The 10,133-nt window shown below is 36.7% G+C and overlaps 1 protein-coding gene across 8 annotated transcripts in view; it reads left to right on the plus strand.

The window, feature by feature from the left end:
• The window catches only part of SSBP2 (single stranded DNA binding protein 2), a 342,830-nt gene that overhangs the window by 202,676 nt on the left and 130,021 nt on the right, over positions 1-10,133 (plus strand). The gene's annotated exons all lie outside the window — the stretch shown is intronic.

Genomic DNA, 10,133 nt, shown 5'->3' on the forward strand with positions numbered 1-10,133 from the left:
AGGTTTACAGTATGAGTGATATCCTCACCCAGGTACTGAGCATAGTACCCAACAGTGAGTTTTTCATCCCTCCTCCCTCTCTCCCTCCTCCCTCTAGTAGTCTTCAGTGTCTATTGCTGGCATCTTTATGATCATGAGTACCCACTGGTTAGCTTCCTCTTCTAAGTGAGAACATGTGGTATTTGGTTTTCTGTTCCTGAATTGATTGCTTAAGATAATGGCCTCCAGCTGCATCCATGTTGCTGCAGAGGACATGTGTATTAGTCCGTTCTTACACTGCTGCAGAGAAACTACCTGATACTGGGTAATTTAATTAATAAACAAAAGAGTTTTAATTGTCTCACAGTTCTGCATGGCTGGGGAGGACTCAGGAAACTTACAGTCCTGGTAGAAGGGGAAGCAGGCACCTTCTTCACAAGGCTTTATGTAAGAGTAGGAGCATGTCAAAGAGGAACTGTCAGACACTTATAAAACCATCAGATTTGTCAGCTTTGTCAAAGATCAGGTAGTTGTAGATGTGTGGTGTCATTTCTGAGGCCTCTGTTATGTTCCACTGGTCTATATCACTGTTTTGGTACCAGTACCATGCTGTTTTGATTACTGTAGCCTTGTAGTATAGTTTGAAGTCAGGTAGCATGATGCCTTCTGCTTTGTTTATTTGTTTTTTGTTTCTTTGTTTTTTGGTTTTGGGTTTTTTTGGTTTTGTTTTGTTTTGTTTTGCTTAGGATTGTCTTGGCTATGTGGGCCCTTTTTTGGTTCCATATGAAATTTAAGGTGTTTTTTTTCCAATTCTGTGAAGAAAGTCATTGGTAGCTTGATGGGGATAGTGTTGAATCTATAAATTACTTTGGGCAGTATGGCCTTTTCATGATATTGATTCTTCCTAACCATGAAAACAAGCAATGGGAAAAGGATTCCCTATTTAATAAATAGTGTTGGGAAAACTGACTAGCCATATGCAGAAAGCTGAAACTGGAACCCTTCGTTACACCTTATACAAAAATTGACTCCAGTTGGATTGAAGATTTAAACATAAGACCTAACACCATAAAAGCCATGGAAGGACACGCAGGCAATACCTTTCAGCCTACAGGCATGGGCAAGGACTTCATGAGTGAAACACCAAAAGCAATGGCAACAAAAGCCAAAATAGACAAATGGGATCTAATTAAACTAAAGAGCTTCTGCACAGCAAAAGAAACTGTCATTAGAGTGAACAGGCAACCAACAGAATGGGAAAAAATTTTTACAGTCTACCCGTCTGACAAAGGGCTAATATCCAGAATATACAAATAACATAAACAAATTTACAAAAAGAAAACAACCCCATCAAAAAGTGGGCGATTGGATATGAACAGACACTTCTCATAAGAAGATATTTATGCAGCCAACAAACATGGGAAGAAAAGCTCATCCTCACTGGTCTTTAGAGAAATACAAATTAAAATCATGTTGAGATACCATCTCACGCCAGTTAGAATGGCGATCATTAAAAAACCATGAAACAACAGATGCTGGAGAGGATGTGGAGAAATAGTAACACTTTTATTCTCTGGTGTAAATTAATTCAACCACTGTAGAAGACAGTGTGACAGTTCCTCAGGGATCTAGAACTGAAAATACCATTTGACCCAGCAATCCTATTACTGGGTATGGAAATCATTCTATTATAAAGACTCATGCATGCATATGTTTATTGTGGCATTGATCACAATAGCAAAGACTTGGAACCAACCTAAATGCCCATCAGTGATAGACTGGATAAAGAAAATGTGGCACATATATACCATTGAATACTATGCAGCCATAAAAAAGGATGAGCTCATGTCCTTTGCAGGGACATGGATGAAGCTGGAAACCATCATTCTCAGCAAACTGACACAAGAGCAGAAAACCAAACACGGCATGTTCTCACTCATAAGTGGGTGTTGAACAATAAGTACACATGGACACAGGGAGGGGAAAACACACCAGGGCTGGTTGGCGGGGGGACTAGGGGAGGGATAGCATGGAGTGGGGGGATAGGGAAGTGATAGCATTAGGAGAAATACCTAATGTAGTTGACAGTGTGATGGATGCAGCAAACCATCATGGCACATGTATACCTATGTAACAAACCTGCACTTTCTGCACATGTACCCCAGAACTTAAAGTATAATAATAATAAATCATCAGATTTCATGAGAACTCACTCACCATCACAAGAACAGTATTGGAGAAGCCACCCACATGATCCAATCACCTCCCACTGGGTCCTTCCCTCAACACATGTGGATTATGAGGATTACAATTCCAGATAAGATTTGGGTGGGGACACAGCACCAAACCATATCAACATGACTTCATTCTTTTTTATGGATGCGTAGTATTCCATGATGTATATGGAATATTCACCATGTATATACACCATGGAATACTGTGCATCTAGTTTCTTTATCCAGTGTAGTGTTGATTGACACCTACACTGATACCATGTCTTTGCTATTGTGACTAGTGGTGCTATGAACATGTGAGTGTATGTGTGTTTTTGGTACAATGATTTATGAACTTTTTGTTATATGCCAGGTAATAGAATTGCTGGGTCAAATGGTAGTTCTGTTTTAAGTTCTTTGAGAACCTTCAAACTGCTTTCCATGGTGGCTGAACTGATTTACATCCCCACTAGCAGTGTATAAGCATTCTCTTTTCTTCACAGCCTTGCCAACACATTTTTTGTTTTGTTTTGTTTTACTTTTTAATAATTGCCAGTCTCACTGGTGTGAGACGATATCTCATTGTGGTCTTGATTTGCATTTCTCTGATGATTAGTGATGCGGAGCATTTTTTCATGTATTTGTTGGCCGCTTGTATGTCTTCTTTTGAGAAGTGTCTGTTCATGTCTTTTGCCCATATTTTAATGAGGCTATATGTTTTTTGCTTGCTCAATTAAGTTCCTTATTGATTATGGATATTAGACCTTTATTGGATGCATAGTTTGTGAATACTTTGTCCCATTCTGTAGGTTGTTTATTCTGTTGATAGTTTCTTTTGCTGTACAGAATCTCTTAGTTGAATTAGGTTCCACTTGTCAATTTTTGTTTTTGTTGCAATTGCTTTTGAAGACTTAATCATAATTCTTTGCCATGGATGGAGTCCAGAATTGTGTTTCCTAGTTGTTTTTTTTTTTCCCTAGGATTTTTATAGTTTGAGGTTTTACATTGAAATCTTTACTTTATTTTGAGTTATATTTTGTATATGGTGCAAGGTAGGGGTCCAGTTTCACTCTTCCACATATGGCTAGCCAGCTATCCCAGCACCATTTATTGAATAGGGAGTCATTTTCCCATTTTGTATTCTTGTCTACTTTGTCAAAAATCAGATGGCTGTACATGTGCAGCTTTATTTCTGGGTTCTCTGTTCTGTTCCATTAGTCTATGTGTCTCTTTTTGGACAAGTACCGTGCTGTTTAGGGTTACTGTAGCCTTACAGTATGGTTTGAAGTCAGGTAATGTGATATCTCTGGCTTTGTTTTTTTCACTTAGGATTGCTTTGGCTATTTGGGCTCTTTTTTGGTTCTATATGAATTTTAGAATAGTTTGTTCTAGTTCTGTGAAAAATAACATTGGTAGTTTGGTATGAATAGCATTGAATCTATAGAGTGCCTTAGGCAGTATGGCCATTTTAATAATATTGATTCTTCCAGTCTGTGAGCATGAGTTGTTTTTCCATTTGTTTGTGTCTTGTATGACTTCTGTATCAGTGTTTTATAGTTCTCCTTGTAGAGATCTTTCACTTAGTTAGATGTATTCTTAGGTATTTTATTTTTTGTGTGGCCATTGTAAATGGGTTTGCATTCTTGATTTGGCTCTCAGCTTGAACATGATTGGTATATAGAAATGCTACTGATTTTTTCCATTGAATGTACCTCCTGAAACTGTACCAATGTGGTTTATCAGCTCCAGGATCAGATCTGGAAACTTTTGGCAGGGTCTTTAAGGTTTTCTAGCTATAGAATCATATTGTTTGCATAGAAAGATAGTTTTACTTCTTTTCGTATTTCGATGTCTTTTTTTTTTTTTTTTTTTTCTGAGACGGAGTTTTGCTCTTGTTACCCAGGCTGGAGTGCAATGGCGCGATCTCGGCTCACCGCAACCTCCGCCTCCTGGGTTCAAGCAATTCTCCTGCCTCAGCCTCCTGAGTACCTGGGATTACAGGCACATGCCACCATGCCCAGCTAATTTTTTTTGTATTTTTAGTAGAGACGGGGTTTCACCATGTTCATCAGGATGGTCTCGATCTTTCAACCTCGCGATCTACCCGCCTCGGCCTCCCAAAGTGCTGGGATTACAGGCTTGAGCCACCGCACCCGGCCCTTTTTTTTTTTTTTATACTTTCTGTTGCCCAATTGCTCTGGATAGGACCTCCAGGAATTCTAATATTTAACTCTTAATATTGAATGATGTTCAATAACTCTTAATATTGAACTCGTGCTTTTTGAGTGATTTACAGGTGCATCTCAGAGATACTACAGTTTGGTTTCAAAGCACCACAATAAAATGAATATTGCAATAAACTGAGTCACACACATATTTTGGTTTCTTTTATAGTGCATCTAAAAATTGTGTTTACATTATACTCTAATCTATTAAGTGTGTAATAGCATTATACCTAAAGAAACAGTGTACATACCTTAGTGTAAAAATATTTTATTGATAAAAAGATGCTAACAATTCTCTGAGCCCTCAATGAGTCATAATCTTTTTGCTGGTGGAGGGTCTTGCCTTGATATTGGTGGGTGTTGACTGATCAGAGTGGTGGTTGCTGAATGCTGGGGTGACTGTGGAAGTTTCTTAAAATAAGACAACAGTGAAGTTTACCACATTGAATGGCTTTTCCTTTCAAAAATGATTTCTCTATAGCATGCGATACTGTTTCATGGCATTTGATCCACAGTAGAACTTCTTTAAAAATTGCAGTCAGTTTTAATTTTAAACCCTGCCACTGCTTTATCAACTCAGTTTATGTAATATTCTAAATCTTTTGTAATCATTTCAACAATGTTCACAGCATCTTCACCAGGAGTAGATTCTGTCTCAAGAAATCACTATCTTTGCTCATCTATAAGAAACAACTCCTCATCTGTTCAAGTTTGATTGGCAACAATTGAGTCACATCTTCAGGCTCCACTTCTAATTCTAGTTCTCCCTCTGTTTCCACCACATCTGCAGTGACTTCTTCCACTCAAGTCTTGAACCCCATAAAGTCATCCACAAGGGTTGGAATCAACTACTTCCAAACTCTAGTTCATGTTACTATTTTAATCTCCACCCATGAATCACAAATGTTCTTAATAGCATCTAGAATAATGAATTCCTTCCAGAAGGTTTTCTATTTACTTTTTCCAGACCCATCAAAGGAATCACTACCTGTGGCATCTAAAGCTTTATGAAATACATTTCTAAATAATAAGTCTTGAAGTCAACAGTTATGCCATGATCCATGGACTGCAGAATGGATGTTGTGTTTGCATTCAAGAAAACATCAGTCTCCTTGTATGTCTTCATCAGAACTCTTTGGTGACTAGATGCATTGTCAGTGAACAGTGAAGGGCTTCTGTGTAGCAGGTCTCAACAGTGGCCTTCAAATATTCAGTAAACCATGCTGTAAACAGATGTGCTGTCACCAAGGCTTTGTTTTTCCATTTGTAGAATACAGACAGAGTATATTTAGTGTAATTCTGAAAGGCCATAGGATTTTCAGAATGGTAGGTGAGTACTGGCTTCAGCTTAAAGCCACCAGCTATATTAGCTCCTAACAAGAGGATCCGTCCTTGAATATTTGAAAGCATGCATTGACTTCTACTCTCCAGCTGTGAAAGTCCTAGATGGCATCTTTGAATAGAAGGCTGTTTCATCTACGTTGAAAATCTGTTGTTTGGTAGAACCACCATAATCAGTGATCTTAGCTAGATCTTCTGAATAACTTGGTGCAGCTTCTACATCAGCACTTACTGCTTCACCATGCACTGTTTTGTTCTGAAGACAGCTTCCTTCCTTAAACTTTGTGAACCAATTTCTGCCAGCCTCGGACTTTTTGTCTGCCTCTCTCTTACCTCTCTCAGCTTACACAGAATTAAAGAGACTTAGGGCCTTGCTTTGTATTCGGCTTTGGCTTAAGGAAATGTTGTGGCTGGTTTGATCTGTCCACATCACTAAAACTTTCTCCATATAAATAGTAAGACTGTTTTGTTTTCTTATCATTTGTGTTTCACTGGAGTAGCATTTTTAATTTCCTTCAAGAACTTTTCCTTTGTATTCACAACTTGGTGGTTTGATACAAGAGGCATAGCTTTTGGCCTATCTTGGCTTTTGACATGCTTTACTCACTGAGCTTGATTATTTTTAGCTTTTGATACTTAAAGTGAGAGATGTGCAGGTTTTTTCCTTTTACTTTGAACACTTAGGGGCCATTATAGGGTTATTAATTGGCCTAATTTTAAGATTATTGTCATTTTTAGCTTTTGATTTAAAATGGGAGATATGCAACTTTTTACTTGAACACTTAGAGGCCATTTTAGATTTATTAATTAACCTCATTTCAGTATTGTTGTGTCTCAGGGAATAGGGAAGCCTGAGAAGAGGGACAGAGACAGGCAACAGTTGGTAGGTAAAGCACTCAGAACACATCCCTCTATGGATTACATTTGTCATGTATGGCATAGTTCACAGTGCCCTAAACTGTTACAGTAGTAACATCTAAGATCACTGATAACAGATAATCATAACATATATAATAATAATGAACAAGTATTACAAGAATTACCAAACGTAACAGAGACCTGAAGTGAACACTTGCTGTTGGATAAATGATGATGGGAGACTTGCTAAAGGTGCATGGGGTTGCCACAAACCTTGAATTTGTAAAAATAAACAACAAAAACAACGACAGTATTTGTAAAGTAAAATAAAGTGAGATATGTCTCTATTCAGTGATGATGGTTTTTTTAAATCCCAGAATAAACTGTCTCCCATTTCTCATGATGGTCACTGAAATTTCAAACTGTCTTTCTAGAGTTAACGGATGCCATCTGTGGCCTAACTGCAGAACAGCCAAATTCATGTGAGAATTGTCTCGGATCTCATCAGCATTGTCTTCAATCCAACTCACCGCCGCCCCCCTATAAGAAGAAAAGTAGGTCATCAATAGTTAACCTTTAGGTGTTCATCATAGAAATTCCCCAATAAAATTTGAATTTTATTAAGCAATAAAGTCAGACAAGCCCAGTGAGATCAGAACATGTTGAGGATATTAATCACAATCCCTCACTTGTTTGGAGAAAGTCAACAAATGAAATTTCAAAATGTTTCTAAATACCTTTTAGGAAATGAATCTAACCTTTCCTAAAATAGATATCAGGTGCTACAGTATTTTTAAGATATAGTAACACATACTGTTTCAGTACCACAGTATCTGAAAATAAGGTAATTTTTCCTGTTATGTGATAGAGTTAAGCACATAGGTGAAGTTTTTAAAAACATCTTGTTTGCTTTCAAGTTTTGGCAATTGTGAATAAAGCTACTGTAAACATCTATGTATAAGCTTTTGTATGGACACACTTTCCAACTCCTTTGCGTAAATACCAAGAAGAGAAATTGCTGAATCATAAGAGTATATTTAGTTTTTTAAGAAGTTCCTGGGGCCTATCAGTGGGTGGAAGATCGGAGGAGGGAGAGGATCAGGAAAAATAACTAATAGGTACTAGGCTTAATGCCTGGGTGATGAAATAATCTGTACAACAAACCCCCATGACACAAGTTTACCTATGTAACAAACCTTCATGTGTACCCCTGAACTTAAAAGTTAAAAAAAGAATTTACCAGCTTTTCTGCCAAGGTGGTTGTATCATTTTACACTTTGAAGGAGAGTTCCTGTTGCTCTACACCCCTACGAACATTTTATGTTGTCATTGATCTACGTAGTGGCCATTCTAATATGCATTAATGGAGTATCATTGTTTTAATTTGCATTTCCCCAATAACATATTATGTAGGACCTCTTTTCATATGCTCATTTGCCATCTTTATATCTCCTTTGCTGAGATATCTGTTTGAGTCTTTGGCCCATTTTTATTGGGCTGTTTATTATTACTACATTTTTTTAAATTATTTGTGTATTTTTGTAACAGTTCTTTATCAGGTATGCCTTGTGCAAATATTTTTTCCCAGTCTGTGGCTTATCTTCTCATTCTCTCGACAGTGTCTTTTACAGAGAAGAAATTTTTTTAATTCTAAGGAAATCCATGTTATAAATTTTTTTTTTCATGGAATCATGCCTTTGGTATTGTATCTTAAAGGTCGTCTTGATTTTATTATATGTTATTATCTAGGAGTTTTATAGTTTTGCATTTCATGTGTTTGTCTTTGGTCCATTTTGACATAATTTTTGTAAAGGGGGTAAGGTCTGTGTTTAGATTCTTCTTTTTTTGCATGTGGATGTCCCTGTTGTCTAGCAACATCTGTTGAAAAGACTATTTTTCTCCATTCTAGTACCTTTGCTCTCTTGTCAAAATTCAGTTGACTATATTTATATGGGTCTATTTCTATATGGGTCTCTCTCTTCTGTTCCATTGACCTATTTGTCTTTTTTTTTCTTACCAGTGCCATATTATCTTGATTACTGTTGTTTTATAGTCAGTCCTCCAAATTTGTTCTCCTTTTTTATTGTATTGGTTATTTGGGGTCTTTTGCCTATTCATATAAACTTTACAATTTGTTCATCAATAGCCACAAAATAACTTGGTTCGATTTTTATTGGAATTATGTTGAATCTATAGGTCACATTAGGAAGAACTGTCATCTTGATAATATTGAGATATTGAGTCTTCCTATTCATGAACATAGAATATCTCTCCATTTATTTGATTTCTTTCATATCAGAGTTTTGTAGCTTTCCTCATATAAAATTTTGTGCATAATTTTATTAGATTTATACCTAAGTATTTCATCTTTTGGGTGCTAATGTAAACAGTATTGTGTTTTTTATGTCAAATTTCATTTGTTTTTTGGTGGTTTATAGAAAAGCAATTGGCTTTTGTATATCAACCTTGTATCCTCACACCTTACTGCAATTGCTTATTGCCACTCTCTTCTTGATTGCCTGATTTCTGAGAATTCAGATGTAATTTTTAACTTTGTTTCTCCATTGGTAAGGGGGGTGTGTGTGTGTGTGTGTGTGTGTGTGTGTGTGTGTGTATCTATCTCTGGCTCCTTTTAGGATTTTTTCTTTATCTTCTATTTTCTGCAATCTATTTATGACATACCTAGATGCTTTTGTTTTGGGCATTTATCTCACTTAATGTTCTCTGTGCTTCCTGGTTCTGTGGCCTTGTGTCTGACATTAATTTGGAGAAATTCTCGGTCATGATTGCTTCTGCTTCTTTCTCTCTTTATTCTTGTTTTATCTCCATTACACACATTTACACTCTTTATAGTTGTCCAACAGTTACTGGATATTCTGCTGTGTTTCTTAAGTCTTTTTTCTCTTTGCTTTTCTGTTTTGAAATTTCTATTGCCATATTCTCAAGCTCAGAGATTGTTTTTTCAGTCATGTCTCATCTACTAATAAAATCATCAAAGGCATTCTTTATTTGTGTAACAGTGTTTTTGATATTTAGCATTTCTTTTTGATTGTTTCTCAGAATTTTCATTTTTTTCCTTATATTGTCCATATGTTCTTGCATTTTGTTTGCATTATTCATTATAGTTCTTTGCATATTAATCATTGTTGTTTGAAATTTCCAGTCCAATATCCCAACATCCTTGCCTTATCTGAGTCTGGTTCTGGTGCTTGTCCTGTCTTTTCAAACTGTGGTTTTTGCTTTTAAGTATGCCTTGTGATTCTTTCTTGATAGCTGGACATGATATCCTGGGTAAAAGGAACTGCTGTAAATAGACCTTCAGTAATGTGATGGTAACTTAAGAGAGGGGAAATGTTCTTCATAGTCCTCTGATTAGGACTCGATGTTTTAGTGAGCCTGTGCCTGTGGACTGTGAAATTCAAAAGTGCTTCTCAGTTGGCCTGACGCCGCTCCATAGGTGGGAAAGATTGTCTAGAGTGGGCTGGATTTGAGTATTTTTGTTACTTTAGGCAGTTAG

This window comes from Saimiri boliviensis, chromosome 1 (genome assembly GCF_048565385.1).
Source record: "Saimiri boliviensis isolate mSaiBol1 chromosome 1, mSaiBol1.pri, whole genome shotgun sequence".
Classification (NCBI taxonomy): domain Eukaryota; kingdom Metazoa; phylum Chordata; class Mammalia; order Primates; family Cebidae; genus Saimiri; species Saimiri boliviensis.